General features: G+C 43.5%; 1 protein-coding gene across 1 annotated transcript in view; it reads left to right on the forward strand.

Annotated features, from left to right (window-relative positions):
* LOC307212652 (uncharacterized protein) overlaps nucleotides 1-16746 on the forward strand; it is a 230559-nt gene that overhangs the window by 181774 nt on the left and 32039 nt on the right. The gene's annotated exons all lie outside the window — the stretch shown is intronic.

Below are 16746 nucleotides of genomic sequence, written 5' to 3' on the forward strand. Positions count from 1 at the left end.
CTAAAGAAAGACAATTCTCTTCATGAGAGATCTTGTTCCATGAATGGAGAGAATACAAGTTAGAAGCACATCAGCATTCAGTGGGTTGGGTCCAAAGAACTATGAGAAGAAAATAACTGCTGCTGTTCTGCAAAAAGATTGTAGAACAACAGTTCTGTAGCAGCTCTCATAGGAGCAATAAGTTGCCTTAAACATCTAGCTCAGGGTGGTCCAATGCAAAGCCTTTTTGGTAGCACCCAGCAACAACATTTGATGCCCCCTAGCCCTGGCACTGCCATCCCAAAGCTGAGTGAGTGAGGCACTGGGCTTTGGGATGGAGGAATGAGGGCTCTGACAGGGTTCTAGAGTCCTCCCTCTTTCCCAAATCCTAATTTGCAGTTTCCCAGCATTGGGAAGATGATGGGTGAGGGCTGGGGGGGGGGAGTGTCAAATTTTGGCCTTTCTTCCCCATCCCCTCCAGCCCACACGACAAGCTGGAGTACAGGCCACAGGTTTTGTTTTGAAGTACTCACTCTGTATAAAAAATCTGACCACCCTGATCTAGTTCATTACTCCATCAAACAAGCTACAGTGATTGACAGGTGCTCCCCAATGTTCTAGAACATGATACAAAGCAGGTTGAGATGTTTCAATGCTTCTGGAAATAGTCTGGGGCAACCGGAGCTCATTCATGTAAATTTGATTGAGCCTACTATGTTTGGGCTACCTCACTAGCAGACCATGGCTCATTGCCTATACCAGTTTGCTCCTTGTTGCAATTTTATTTCATTATAGTACCCTGAGCATTCGGACAGCACATGTAGAGACCTACATGGTTGGACATCATTGTTCACTAACGCAAGGGGAGGTCTCCAGGGGCCTGGGGAGGGATGAAGTTGGTTGGAAAGTGCCCACCTTAGAAGGTAAATCCTCCATTGGTTGATTAAATTCCTGTCTTAGTGATGCAGAACAAATTTTCTCCAATTTCTTTAACCTCCTGCTCTCAGTTGTGATGTTGGGTGCTGACGCTACCACCAAGCTTCCTGGCATCCGAGCTGAATGAAGTAAGAACTTCTAGGCCAGAATTGAGCATGCAAAAATTCTTTGAAAAGTTTGGCAGGGCTTATCATTGCTGGCAGTAGCAATGTGACACTCTTTTTTAATGTTATTTTATGGAGTGCCTATATTTAGCACTGCTTGGGGATCAGGATGGAAGGTCCTCTTGAAAGCCACCATTTCTCACCAGAAAGCCCTGGACATCATTTCAGGTCATTTGAGGTGAGCTGGGGGGAAAGCCACCCAAAGTAGCCTTGCTGTTGCAGCTGATGGTAATAACTGTCAATGTTTTTCTTGTAAAGAACCATAGTAAAGCCCCCAGACCTTTTGAAGAATGCTTCCTGCCCCTGAAAATAAACAGTGAAATCCCTCTCCCCCATAAAAGTTACCTATGTATTTGGGGGTAGTAATTTTTCACTCAGCTCTGCGTTTCTGGTGGACTGATTTGTGCGTTGGGACAGAGGTGTCCATGTCTCACTTTTCCCCTGACACCATCACTTGATCATCTAAGCATATTTCATCCAGCACAGTGGAGTCCCCTAGCTCTGCAGAACATGGGTAGAATGAAGGGTAGGACTGCGGCAAGGTTATGTGTAGTAGAGTGTGTATCTGTGGAAGAGGGAAGAAAACTTTCCAGACTATTGAGACAACTGGTGCCAACTACTAATCATTTGTTACTGAGCATGTACAGCCTGTAGTAGCTTTCTCTATATTGGGGGTTTGTATCTGAAACAGGAATCCTGGTTCCTGGATCCAGGAACAGGCTAGCAGAAATCACACTAGGCTTTCCTCACCCTTTGACTTCACTGCAGTTTCGTGTACCTCCTGAAAAGACTTCCCTGGGGGATGCAGGTACCTCCAGATGATTGAGGCGTCCTTCTCAACTTCGGTTGGCTGGGAGTCACTGATTGTCATAGCGATGCCAGGTGGGGAATATTGAGCAGCCATGCTTGCCTATCAAAGTGGGTCTGTCCTCTGGGCTGAAATATTCCCCATCTCTGAAATGGGATGTAGTACAGCAGACCACTGTAGAAGGCAATTAATGAAAATGGATGGAAGAACCTTGTATGAGCAGATGTGCCTTCCCCTTACGCAAGGGACCTTCTAGATCTGAACTATAATACAACACTCCTCCAGCTGATGTATATTAAGTTGATTAATAGTAGCAGAAGATTTGGCTCACAGACTATGTTGCTGTTTTTACACCAAGTGATAGTGTAACTTTGCAGAAGTTTGTTATTAGGAATCAGCAAATTGTTTTAGATAAAATTATGGCGGGATAACAAAGAACCTAAATAACTTGGGTTTGTGTTTTTTATTCTTAAGCTATAAGAGCATAAAATAGCATTTGACACTGAACTATTTATTTTTGCTAAGCTTCAGATGAATTGGCCAAACCAATTGTTTCCAAATTCTGTTAAAAATATTGTACTTGGGTAGGGCGCTTGGACAGCAGCTTTTCAGCCCAGAAGATCCTTTATGGCTGAATGACAAATCTTGTGGAAAGGAAAGAAGGATAAAAAGGAATACAAGCTCAGCTGTTAAAAGCGTGAACGACACTGCAGATGTCATTAGCAGAACTATTTTCTGAGAATTGTGCAGGGAATGGCTGCTTGGAGGAAACAGGCAGCTGCTGTTTGTACCTTCCGAAGACAGAACAGAGGAGGCGCAGTATTGCTAGCCATTTGTGGGTTCACACTTGGCATTACTTATATAGTCATGCAGATTGGTGGCCAGAGATTGGGCCTCTGGTTTATTATGTAAGCAAATATCGTCTTATTCTCCTTTTTACTGAGCTTTCTCAGAAGGCACCAGAGGTACTTTGGTCAAGGAAAATAGATGGAAGTCTTTTTTGCATTAGGCGCTAGTGCCCGGTGTAATTTGGCAGAATAGAATCCTCATTATTCATCCATATTGCCAAATGGAAGCTATGCAGTCCCTTCAAGAAGTTTCAGTGGAGGAGGATGGTTAGATATCTAGAGTTCATGCCTGACTTTTGTTTACCAATGGACGTATACCAGAAAAGATGCTAGGTTTTGAAATAGCACGATTTTGAATTTTACATTGCTACAGACGTAAACAGGCACAGTACCTGTTTTCAGGTCACACTGTGCTAATTTTAGCTATTGCACATGTTATGTATAAGAGTTGCAATACCATTTACAGTACCTTCTCCTATCCCAGAGCAAATCAAACCTGTTCTCCAGTGAGATGTCATAGCGTCCTTTTGAGCAGGGCCGGATTTAGGTTTGATGAGGCCCTAAGCTACTGAAGGTAATGGGGCCCTTTATGTGTCCAGCTGTCCTTTGTCAACAACAAATTGTCGCTTTTTTGTGTTGAATGTATCCTATATAATAATAATAATAATAATAATAATAATAATAATAATAATAATAAATTTTATTTATATCCCGCCCTCCCCAGCCGAAGCCGGGCTCAGGGCAGCTAACAACAATAAAACAGTACAAAAGTACAGCACAAACAACACTCTAAAATCATTCATTATAAAATTAATGGTAATATGGTAATTTATGGACCTAATAGGTATCTAAAGCCATTTGCATGTAACAAAGTATGTATTTTATCAAAGTAATTGTATTATATTTTAGAAATGTACATCCAGGTTTTTTTCCTTTAAATTTTTTGGGGGGGCCCAAGAGAGTGGGGCCGTAAGCTATAGCTTGTTTAGCTTATACGTTAAGCCGGCACTGCTTTTTAGTGAGCACGACTGAAAGAAATGCAATGTCTTCTACTTCTGTGCCCCTTCATGTTGTTGTTTAGTCGTTTAGTTGTGTCTGACTCTTCGTGACCCCATGGACCAGAGCACGCCAGGCACTCCTATCTTCCACTGCCTCCCGCAGTTTGGTCAAACTCATGCTGGTAGCTTCGAGAACACTATCCAACCATCTCGTCCTCTGTTGTCCCCTTCTCCTTGTGTCCTCCATCTTTCCCAACATCAGGGTCTTTTCCAGGGAGTCTTCTCATGAGGTAGCCAAAGTATTGGAGCCTCAGCTTCAGGATCTGTCCTTCCAATGAGCACTCAGGGCTGATTTCCTTAAGAATGGATAGGTTTGATCTTTTTGCAGTCCATGGGACTCTCAAGAGTCTCCTCCAGCACCATAATTCAAAAGCATCAATTATTTGGTGATCAGCCTTCTTTATGGTTCAGCTCTCACTTCCATACATCACTACTGGGAAAATACAGACCTTTGTTGTCTCTGTTTTTTAAGATGCTTTCGTCCCAAGAAGCAGGTGTCTTTTAATTTTCTGACTGCTGTCACCATCTGCAGTGATCATGGAGCCCAAGCAAGTAAAATCTCTTCATAGCCCCTTCATAGTTCCCTTAATTTCACTGTAGCCTGTTTTGATAGAACACGTGGTGGCTTATGGGACATTTGTGGCTTAAGCCCCAAGGGGCAATATCCTTCCACAACTTTAGACAGACGTCTACTCTTAAATATACCATAAAATGTCTTGTTCAGCTTTTAAGCTTTTCCTTGGGAATCTGCTTGGCCACTGTGGGAAGGACTCGATAGCGTTTGATCTGATCCAGCAGGATTCTTCTTATTTTCTTAAGCAGTTCTCAGTTCATTCTTTCTGCTTCAAAAGAACTGATATTCTGGATTTGATTTAATTGTGATCACAGTCCTAAATTCCCATTATGAAACAGAACCCATTTCTATGACTGTGGTCTTGGTCAAGTTCTTATTAAAACTGGCAGCCTTTAACAGAAAGACTAAAAGTTGGCTGTACGAGAAATGTAGAAAAATAGGTGACTGCTGTTTTTGTCTGCTATGCATTTTATAGCTCACAGCATGGTGCAGAAAGTCTAACCACTAGACTAATATATCTGTTGTCCTGCAATGTACAGCACAGGGCCTACACTATTACACTGGGGCAAAGCTCTCCTCTTGTCTTTTTGCAGATGCTAGGAAAATCGCTTCAAGTAGCAGCATCAATCCAAGAAAACATTCCTTTTAGGCAGCTAGGCTTTCTCTACCACCTCAAACTCTGCACTGCATTGGATCCCTTGTTGTCCCACTCTCATATGCAGAAATGTTCTAGGATTTGAATCTTTTGTTTTCCAGGGTGTGCACCACAAGATAGGAAACAATGATAAGTGCCACAGAGGTGAGAAGAGATTTAAGCTGTGGTGAGGGGCCATAGTTCAGTGATGGAGCGTGTGCTTTTTGTGCAGAAGGTTCACTGTTCAAACCTTGGTGTAGAGCAAGTGCTGTTATGCCAACAAGTGCTATTATGCTCCACCAACAGTTGAGCTGGAAGCACTATAATAGTACCCCTCCTGGCTTAAGCCTAAAGAGAGCCAGTGTGGTGTAGTGGTTAAGAGCGGTAGACTTGTAATCTGGTGAACCAGGTTCGCTTCCCCGCTCCTCCACATGCAGCTGCTGGTTGACCTTGGGGTAGTCACACGTCTTTGAAGTCTCTTAGCCCCACTCACCTCACAGAGTGTTTGTTGTGGAGGAGGAAGGGAAAGGAGATCGTTAGCTGCTTTGAGACTCCTTTGGGTAGTGATAAAGCGGGATATCAAATCCAAACTCTTCTTCCTCTTCTTAAAGACCCATCTAGACGTGGTTACATTCAGACAGCTAGCAGTTTTCCTTTATTCATGTTTGGGGAAGCTGTGGCCCTCCTGGCATTGACCACAGCTCTCATCATCCCAGACCATTGGCCTTTCTGGTGAAGGTTCCTGGGAGTTAAGAGTCCAGCAGCAGATGAAGGTCACCATGCTGTGTTAAGTAAAAAGCTGCCAGGAAAGGGACCTGAGGAACCAATGGGAGCATTCCTCCTCATGCATCCTATCCTGATCCAGATTGAGACCGTGACAGAAACAAAGGGTTACACACCCACCCACCAAGAAAGCAATGTGTTGAAACGAGGGCTGACTGGTGGGAGGGAACCCTGTTCCGTCTGGTCTGGTCCTGAGCAGGATAGCTCCTGCAAAGAAAGGTGGTGAAAAGGAGAAAGGACGATCAGCCATCAATAAGGTGGTTACTCAGAAATATACTATAAACCTTCACAAATGGATCCATGGCATGAGCTTCAAGAACTGGGCTCTTCGTGCTCTCAAGGAGATCTGTAAATTTGCAGTGAAGGAGGTGGGGCATAGCTGTCAACTTACAGATTTGAAAATAAGGGACCAGCAGCCTCGAAAATAAGGGATCAGCAGCCAAAATAAGGGATTTTCCAAGGAGCACAGGTATGTTCAACTTCTGAGCCCCTCCGAGCCAGAGGCAGAAAGCCCAGCCAGCAGCCAAACAAAGCCTCAGGTGGTGGTTCCCACAGCACAGCAACCCGGCAAAGGGGATGCAGCAAGGAAAACCACCATCACCCCTCTACTGGGAAGCGCTGAGCAAAGGCGAGTCCCCAGGCAACGCAGCTGCTTTGCTCGGCACAAGGCATGCAAGCTCCACCCCCCAGTCGTTCTCAGACTCCTTATTGGGTGAGCAACGCAGCCAAGCAACACAGTTGGAGCCTCCTTCCTCCCTGGCCGGCAGGGAGGGAGGGAGGGAGAGGAGCTGCTTCCTTTGAAACCCAGGAAATTTAAGGGACATCATCAGTAAGGGACAGCAGCGGGACACGGCGCTGGGATAAGGGACTTTTCTGCCAAATAAGGGACAGTTGACAGCTATGAGATGGGGACTCCTGATGTATGCACTGACACCCGCTCGAACAAGGCTGTCTGGACAAAAGGAGTAAGGAATGTTCCTTACCGTATCTGCGCGCGTTTATCCAGAAAACGCAATGAAGATGAGGATTCCCCTAATAAATTGTATACACTGGTCACATATGTGCCAGTTACCACTTTCAAAAGCCTACAGACTGTTAATGTGGATGAAAACTAATCTTTCATTACAATGACAATTTTATGACATTAAAAAATCAAGCAAAAAAACCCCTGTTCCCTTGCCATTTCTTTCACAGTGGGTGAATTGGATGGGGCATTTTGAGAATTGGGGGGGAAGGGTGTCCAAACAATTCATATCCTTTCAAGTGAGGTGTGTGGGTGTTCATTGGGACCTTTCCTCTAAGCACTGGTTCGGAGGACTGCTAGAGCAGAGCCCTGCCCACCATTGACCCATAAAATGCCCCCTTGAATGAAACCCATGTTGTGTGTGGTAGCTCTGCACACACAGAGCTGAAGGTCTCCCAGTGCTACTGGGGAGGGGAATTTCCAAGCACAGTTGGGCAAGGCAGGACAGCACGAGAACATTGCCTCCATATTTCTGAAATATACTCAGAGTCGAGAGTGGATTTCATGCTCTTTATTCAACTTATAGTGGTGAGGAGGAATGAATGTCCCCTCAAAGTATCTGCTTTATATACATTATTTACACAATGGGCTGCATGTGATTGGCTAATTCCGGAATTCTCCTGTAGGCCAATCAGGTTGTGGATTCACTTCCATTTGGAGCCAGATTGGGTGGCTCCTGCAGACCAGTCATACTGCTGCGTTGTTCTAGGACCAATCAGACTGCTGCATTCTGAATCCTATTCAACTCAGTAAATAACAATTCCTTTCTTGGATTTTCCTCCTTTTAGCTTTTCAACTTCGCACTGTTTGTTCTTTCTCTCTTTTCTCTTTTCAATTTCCCTTTGTATTTTTATTATTTTGTATTGGAAACATTTATAAAAAGCTTTGGGAGCAGGGCAGCAGTGTAACAACCCCCGCCAGTGCCTGGGGCAGAGCTATTTTTAGGGGAATGGTCAAAGGTGGGAGATGGGAGAGCCTGACTCTCTGTATGAGGGCTAATGCCTGGATATATATGATATAAATATGGCACTTACAAGTCTTTTTGCTTTTTTTAAAAAAATGTTCCTTTTCTGTAGGCTAGTTTGATTCTTACTGTATTTTATCTCAAAAATTGTGTGTGTGTGTGTGTGTGTGTGTGTGTAATTTTCCCTGCCCCTCAAAGCAGTAGTTCATCAAGCTGTTTATGGGAGTTGAGGGTGTCAGAACAGGAAATGTGTGCAATAATGAAAAATAGGGGAATGTTGTGAGTTCTCTCTCTCTCTCTCTCTCTCTCTCTCTCTCTCACACACACACACACACACACACACACACAATGGGCACTTTTGCAACAATAATTGAGCCTCACAAAATTTCATCACAGCCCCATTACGAATGTAGTCTTATTCACATCTAATCTGTTATGGAACCCATGCAGAGTTGAAGATGAAATGTTCTCTATCCTTTGCCAGAAACAGACCTTGCCATTCAATCTTGCTTGCTAACTTTGCACGACAGTTCCCCTTAGAGCTACAGGCAAAAAGTGGTGTTGACCTAGAAAACAGTGTGGCCAGTATACAGTAGTTTAATCCTAGATCCCTTGTGCAGAATTCTCAATATGAAAACGTCATATGCATATCGTTCTGCAGAACAGAGTCGGCTTGAAGCTAAGTTACAACCGAAGCCTCTGTTTAATCAATCAACTGCTCCTTTTAAGTCTGACAGCGTTTGTACACAGGAAAATATCTGCTACATAGAATATTTGAACCTGTGGAAACGAACCCACTGGAAACACGAAATGTCTGTCCACACATCAAAATGAACCAGGCTTAAAGGAAGTTGAAAACCAAAATCCACCGAGGAATTGTAAGATGGAAAAATGGAGACTTTGTTATTAATTCCCATGGAATATTGGCTAATTAATTTCTTGGGTTAGTATAAACTAACCGAAGGATATTTGGGAGCTGGAGAGAATGAGGTAACCTCCCTCTTTTCCTGATGAGTGGCAGCTATGGAAACACTTTCAGTGAGGGCCCCTTATTTATGAACTTCCATGGTTATCCATCTAATAACAGTGATTTCCAAAAGGAGTTTTAGATTAGCGTTGCATCTCACCTGTTACAAGTGACCCTTTGTCGCTTTCTGTAGCTGTTGCTCTCGGGCTCTGAGTTCAGCACCGCTACGGCTGGAGGAGCCAAACCTACACGTAACAAAATGAAAGGGTAGCAGGGAAGCACTTTTCAAATATTTATGGCACCTGGAAAACAGATCCTCCTTGTAGTGTGTGCAATTTTTTCTTTAAAAATCTGAAATGGCATTCACCTAGTTACGGTGCGCATTACACCATTTATTTCTTTTAAAAGTTTTTGACCCGTACAGTTAAATGTGAGCTACTGTGATACGCACATTTAACCTGGGAGTTCCTTTTTCTTGACTCCACGAAACTTATTTCCGAGTGCACACAAACAGGGCTAGACTATGAGAGCCATTGTTTTCTGTGGGATTTATTTGTGGAGATGAATATTGCTGGACTTATTTACATTGTCTTGTGTGAAAAATGGTTGCCTATACATTACGATGTCGCAGAGACACTGCTTCGGGGGGGAATTGGTGTCAGTTTGCACTTCCGTCTGTTTTGTTAAGCGAAGAGTGTTGCCGCTCCAACCAACTATGATAAAATCAACATGTTTAATATTCATCTTGGAGTTGCATGACTGCCTGCCAGAGAAAATGGTTTTTCTTCTTCTGATGTGTCACTCTGTGGCAGAAAGATTTATATTCCAAAGGTAACATAGGTATTTTGGGGAAAGATACAGTTATAAATACTTGCTCTGTCTCAATAAATCTGTTTATTGTCTGGATTGACAGTAAGAGATCTGGGGTATCATTGGAGGATAAGAGCTGGTTGGGTTTGCCCATAGGTGCCTTATCCAAACTGGTACCATCCAGATGTTGTGGACTACAACTCCCATAACTCCTGGCCAGCACAACCTAAGATTACACAGAGTGTAAAGTCAATGGGTTAGGGATGCGGGTGGTGCTGTGGGTTAAACCACAGAGCCTAGGACTTGCCAATCAGAAGGTTGGCGGTTCGAATCCCCGCGACGGGGTGAGCTCCCGTTGCTCGGTCCCTGCTCCTGCCAACCTAGCAGTTCGAAAACACGTCAAAGTGCAAGTAGATAAATAGGTACCGCTCCGGTGGGAAGGTAAACGGCGTTTCCGTGCGCTACTCTGGTTTGCCAGAAACGGCTTAGTCACGCTGGCCACATGACCTGGAAGCTGTATGCCGGCTCCCTCGGCCAATACAGCGAGATGAGCGCCGCAACCCCAGAGTCAGCCACAACTGGACCTAATAGTCAGGGGTCCCTTTACCTTTACCTTAAAGGCAATGGGTTGGTGGGTTTCCCCCTTGAATGCACTCAGGACCCCACAGATCCTTTGGTATATACTGTTGCCTCTGTCAAGTTCAGTTAATCTGCTTGGCTCACACATCGTGCCTCTATATTGTGTGAATGTTCAGAAGCTGTACATCAAGCCTAGGGAGGTAGGCGGGAGATGGGACGAATTTATTGTGCATAAACACACACACACACACACACACACACACACACACACACACTTTTTACTATGCATTTGTGTGCATCATCCCATTAGCATTCCTTTCTAAGGCCAGAATCCAAACAGTAGATGATGATTCGGAGCAAAAATGCAGCCCTGACCTTTTAACATTTTGTGTATGCAGTTACCTCCCGATGCTCTCGTGTCTCCTGGATACGGTTTTATACAGCCATCTGTAATAGACCTTTTAAATTCCCATTATGCTGCCTGACGTCATCAGATGACTGCACACACCTGTTCAGTTATTGCAGCAGCTGGCTTTTCAAAGAGGAGGACTTCTCTACAAATGTCCATTTCGCTATGAATAGAAGAATTCATTAAGCATCAAGCTCCTTAATTCATTTGGGCTAAACATCCATTTACCTCACACTGTAACTGTTAATAAGTGATCCACTGACATGAAAATGATGAGGTACGGCTCCCTGGAGGCCTCTATAAATAAACGTTCTCCTCCCATTCTGAAAGGCTTGCTGAAAAATGTTTATCTATACAGGTACTCAAAACGAATTCCTTTCCAGTAGCTTGACAGCACTGTTTTCATTCTGAAGAGATGAAAGTTCTGAGTGAGTTCACCTCTTTTTACAAGTATCGTTTGGTAATGGGCTCTTGCATGAGCTAATCGTGCAACTTGGAACATTAAATAAGAGCATTCTCATAAACAGGCGGGCAGCTGCTTTCAGCAGCCGTTCTGGAGGTAGCCAATATGCAGAACTCCCTTTTAGAGAAAGCAACTAATTCTAAAGCACAGCTTTATTTTGGCTTTATGAAGAGCCAGAAACATTAACTTTACGTAAACCACTAACTGAAGGCCAAATGACATGTTGTGTTGGAGTTTCATGTTTGGAGAAAGTTTGAGTTGAAATTTCTTAGAAGAGAATCTCCCTGGGAGTGGGGGAATCTGGGAATTTTCTCTACCGACCTCACCCAAATAAAGACAGCCGTTTTGCAAAATATCCTCTGCCATTGTGTGTAGTAGCCGTTATTCCCCACTGACACCACCTCTTCCCTAGAACAGTTCTAGGTCTGGAGCATTGTGTGTGTGTGTGTGTGCAAAGTACTGTTTGCATATGCAACAACTTAAAAAAAGAGGAAAAAGTTCGCGTCTCTCTGGTGATGGACAAACTCATCCCCATACAATGGTTCGAGAATTTCTCCTCCTGGAAAATATTTTATGATGAGGCATTTCCAATTTCACTGTCTGAAAAATCAGGTGAAGAATTTAAGGAGGTGTTTTTGCTTAACACTGATTTGTGACTCTCAATGTAATTTGCTTTTTTTTGTAAAACAAACAATCAAACAGCTTTGTGGGGCTCTGACTTAGAGTGGTGTCCCCACTTCTCACTGTATGACTCTTCCAGGAGCTGCTCTTAGATGCAGAGGTGAAAACTTGCAGGTTTAACAATTTAAGCCCTCAAGTTGTTAACTGGTTATAGGTCCTATTGCATATGGAAGTCAAACAGGCTCCTATCTAGTACTATTTAAACTGATGTAAGTATTTGTCAGGGACGCGGGTGGCGCTGTGGGAAAAACCTCAGCGCCTAGGGCTTGCCGATCGCATGGTCGGCGGTTCGAATCCCCGCGGCGGGATGAGCTCCTGTTGCTCGGTCCCAGCTCCTGCCCACCTAGCAGTTCGAAAGCACCCCTAAGTGCAAGTAGATAAATAGGTACCGCTTTATAGCGGGAAGGTAAACGGCGTTTCCGTGTGCTGCGCTGGTGCTGGCTCGCCAGAGCAGCTTAGTCACGCTGGCCACGTGACCTGGAAGTGTCTCCGGACAGTGCTGGCCCCTGGCCTCTTAAGTGAGATGGGCGCACAACCCTAGAGTTGGACATGACTGGCCCGTACGGGCAGGGGTACCTTTACCTTTACCTTTAAGTATTTGTCAGTTTTCAGATGCTGGGTACAGAGGTTTCACATACTAAAACTGTAGTGGTTGTGTTCAGGACCTAAGAAGTGCGAGGATAACATTGTGTTTATGAATGTTTATGGATTAGATGTGGTCATGTGCTTCTGTCTTAGATTGACATAGCTTGGAGGAATGAACCTGGTTTTTGAAATGTGATCATGTTGGTAATTCTGAATTGAAAAGGGATTTTGTCAGTTTATGTATGGAAGTGATACAACTAATTCATTTAAGCACAGTGGTACCTTGGGTTAAGTACTTAATTCATTCCGAAGGTCCGTTCTTAACCTGAAGCTGTTCTTAACCTGAAGCATCACTTTAGCTAATGGGGCCTCCCACTGCCACCACACGATTTCTGTTCTCATCCTGAAGCAAAGTTCTTAACCCGAGGTACTATTTCTGGGTTAGCGGAGTCTGTAACCTGAAGCGTCAGTAACCTGAAGTGTATGCAACCCGGGGTACCACTGTATAACTGTAAGTTGTTACTACCAATGGAATTCCACTTCGTTTAATAGATTGAACTATTATTTCACACCTGGAAATTTGGCTTGGCTTGTTTTTGAAGGCTTACTTGGACTTAAGGAATCTGAAGGACTTCTTAAGGTGCACTTATGCTGTTCTGATGCTTTGTGGCTACTGAAATGTGTAAAAATTATTGCTTGGGCTTCCAAGAGTAAAACTGATTACATTAGGAATACAATTTGAGACAGAATTGTCTTTTAATAGTATTGGGGTTTTTTTGAGAAAAGTTGAGTGTAACTAAAACAAATATACCAAAACCAAAGATCAGAAAGTGTGTGTGTGTGTGTGTGTGTGTGTGTGTGTGTGTAAGGTGCATTCTGATTTACATCATCTTTTGTCTTGGCATATCTTTCATAGCCCTTTCAAGCTTGCCTCTAGAAGTAATTGCCCGTATCGGAAGGTTTCTCTGAACAATTTTGTCAAGCTCTCTCCATAAAGAGCAAAACCTCCATAGAGTTTTTACATTTCAATTAGTTGGCTGTATTGATATGATTATATCACAGGTGAAAGATTTGTCAGGTTTCATTTTTGGATCCATAAATCATATTAAGAATCATCTGTTTTGTCTAAGGAAAGGTATCATTTCTTGTTTTCCTTTAGATCAAGGGATCAAGCAATTAAGCATGTTTTTGGCTATGATTCTAGCCCGCTCAAAATGAATTTGAGAGTTTTGTGGTAGAAAAAAATGTACACATGGTAATATACTATGGACGTATTTCTTTAGTAATTGCTTTGGCTTGGCAGACAAGTTGCTGAAACTGTTTTAAACTATGTGAATTTTTGTAAATCCAATGTAATCATGTGTTGATATTTCTCTGCTGTTTGATACTTTTTGCATGTTCATTCTGTGGGGTAGAATAGTAGAATCCCAGCCTTCTGTAGAGAGGAGTTTAAGTTGGGGAACTTCTACTTTTAAATGGGTCAAAAATTAGGAGAAGTCTTCTTCATAGAGATGAGTTTCTGATACAGTTGATTTAGTCAGGTGGTAAATTATGTTTAATTAAGAGAGTGCCATTAAAGCAGATTAAGCTAAATTTTTAAAAAATGTAGTGAAAGTTCTAAAGGGGTACAAATCTGCTGAAATTATCTTTGCCAGGGGAGATCAGCTGTTTACCCTGAAGGAATTTGGATAATTAGAAGCATGCCGACACAGCAGTTTTTCCACACACTTGGTTCAGTATGTTGGCACGTACCTGCAACATAGAAAGGGAACTGCACCTCTGACAATACAGCATGCAGGAGTTTCTGCCCTGCATGAGTGCAGATGCCGACAGATTTAGAAGTTGTCACTGAAAATGTGTTTGTTTACCAAGCTAGGTTAGGAGGTTGTAAATTCCTCTTTGCAAGAGGAAGCCTCTTTGAAAGATGCAGCAGCAGCAGTGACCAGATCGCTCCTGAAAAATCTGAACCTGGTTCTGAAGAATGCTACTATCTGTAGGCTAGTTGCAAATGCACTCTTTATTTTTCTATTGTTTTTAATTTAACAATACAGTGGTACCTTGGGTTAAGTACTTAATTCGTGAAACTGTGCTTAACCTGAAGCACCACTTTAGCTAATGGGGCCTCCTGCTGCCACCACGCCGCAAGAGCACAATTTCTGTTCTCATCCTGAAGCAAAGTACTTAACCTGAGGTACTATTTCTGGGTTAGTGGAGTCTGTAACCTGAAGCATATGTAACCTGAAGCGTATGTAACCCGAGGTACCACTGCATATTTATATATCACTTGACTGTAATAAAACTGATCTAAAGCAAAATGTTTCTGATGTATATCCAAAGATGGTGTAAGGTAAAGGGACCCCTGACCATTAGGTCCAGTCGTGGCCAACTCTGGGGTTGCGGCGCTCATCTCACTTTATTGGCCGAGGGAGCCGGCGTACAGCTTCCGGGTCATGTGGCCAGCATGACTAAGCTGCTTCAGGCAAACCAGAGCAGCGCACGGAAACTCCGTCTACCTTCCCGCCAGAGTGGTACCTATTTATCTACTTGCACTTTGATGTGCTTTCGAACTGCTAGGTTGGCAGGAGCAGGGACCCAGCAATGGGAACTCACCCCGTCACGGGGATTTGAACCACCGACCTTCTGATCGGCAAGTCCTAGGCTCTGTGGTTTAACCCACAGTGCCATCCGCATACCTTCATAGTTAAAAGTAGAAGTTGGCAAATGTGCCCTCTTTTTTTGCTCTTCAAAATATGGGAACCCTAACAAGCACATGGACTCATACATAGATTATATGAAAGATTGTGGCTTTGCTTTGATGTGATTTTGTTTAGGATAGAGGAACTGTTATCAATACCTGGAATGGGCATTTAGCAAATAGAATCAGTTTTATCTGATCCTCTGCTCTGTTGAAGTGCACGAAAAGAGTGGCTTTCTATGATGAGCATTGCAATTAGTAGAGAGGAAGTTTCTGAGATGTTAGCCTTGTCTTACTGTATCAGCTGTAATCAGGGCCAGGTTAGGTTTGATGAGGCCCTAAGCTACTGAAGGTAATGGGGCCCTTTATATGTCCAGCTGTCCTTTGTCAACAACAAATTGTCACTGTTTTTTGTGTTGAATATATGCTATATGGTAATTTATGGACCTAATAGGTATCATAGAAGCCTACACAACACAAAACACTGTTGCTGTATATAGGTTTTATTTTATTTGTTTTTTATCTTATATTTTGAAAATGTGCATCCAATTTTTTTTCTTTAAAATTTTTGGGGGCCCCCAAGAGACTGGGGCCCTAAGCTGTAGCTTGTTTAGCTTATATGTAAATCTGGCACTGGCAGTAATTAACCAATATCAAGGTTCAGTGTTCCATAATTTTGCGGGCAGTTCAGTCAGTCCCCAGCTGAGCCACAAGAAAGACAAGGATGGAATAGTGGCAACAGTTGTATGCCACAAATAAGGGAAATCTAATCCAAGAATTAAATAAATCTTTCTGGCATTAAAAACCAAGGCAAGGACGCACAGCTAATTCAAAACAAAGCAGTAGTAGCTCACAAAGCCTAGGATGAAAAACACAGCGGCAACAGTAGCTAGAAAAAGGCTCCTAAAAACAGAAAAGTCTTCACCTGTTGATGGACGCAGGATAAAGTAGGAACCTGGCAGTACTTATTGAGCTTGGCAGGGCCAGCAGCAACACCTGGCATCCTTGGGCAGCTGCCAGGGCCCTAGCACTGTGCCTGGACCCAACTCTGATGCCTGCCCTGGCCTTTTAAAAAATGGACTGGCACTCCATGCTGTGCCAGGCAGCTGTATCTGTTTGCCGTTTTAATTTCTACCAATTCCCCAGAGTGACACTCTGTTGGGGGGATTCTAGGAAATTTAAGTGGCAGCTAGACAGAGCTGCTTGGGGAGCTGCTAATGTCGCCCAGGTAAGTTTGCCAGCTTGCACTTGAGAGAGGAGGACCCATCAAAGGGTCCTCTGCTGCAATCTCTTATTACAGTGGTGCCTCGCAAGACGAAATTAATCCGTTCCGTGAGGCTCTTCGTATAGCGGTTTTTTTGTCTTGCAAAGCAAGCCCATTGACAGCTTAGCGGATTAGCGCTATTAGCGGTTTAGCGGCTTTTAGCGATCAGCTGTTAAGCGGCTTATCAGTGGATCAGCTGATAAGCGGCTTAGCGGCTTAGGAAAAGGGGGGGAAAGGGGGAAAAACCCACAGGAACTCGCAATACATTTTCGTCTTGCGAAGCAAGCCCATAGGGAAATTTGTTTTGCGAAGTGCCTCCAAAATGGAAAACCCTTTCGTCTAGCGGGTTTTCCGTCTTGTGAGGTGTTCGTCTTGCGGGGCACCACTGTATATGCAACCGCCGCAGAGTGCTACCGTATTTTTTGCTCTATAAGATGCACCAGACCACAAGACGCACCTAGTTTTTGGAGGAGGAAAACAAGAAAAAAAAATTCTGAATCTCAGAAGCCAGAACAGCAAGA

The sequence above is a fragment of the Podarcis cretensis genome (genome assembly GCF_951804945.1).
Source record: "Podarcis cretensis genome assembly, chromosome: 3".
NCBI classification, from domain to species: Eukaryota; Metazoa; Chordata; class Lepidosauria; order Squamata; family Lacertidae; genus Podarcis; species Podarcis cretensis.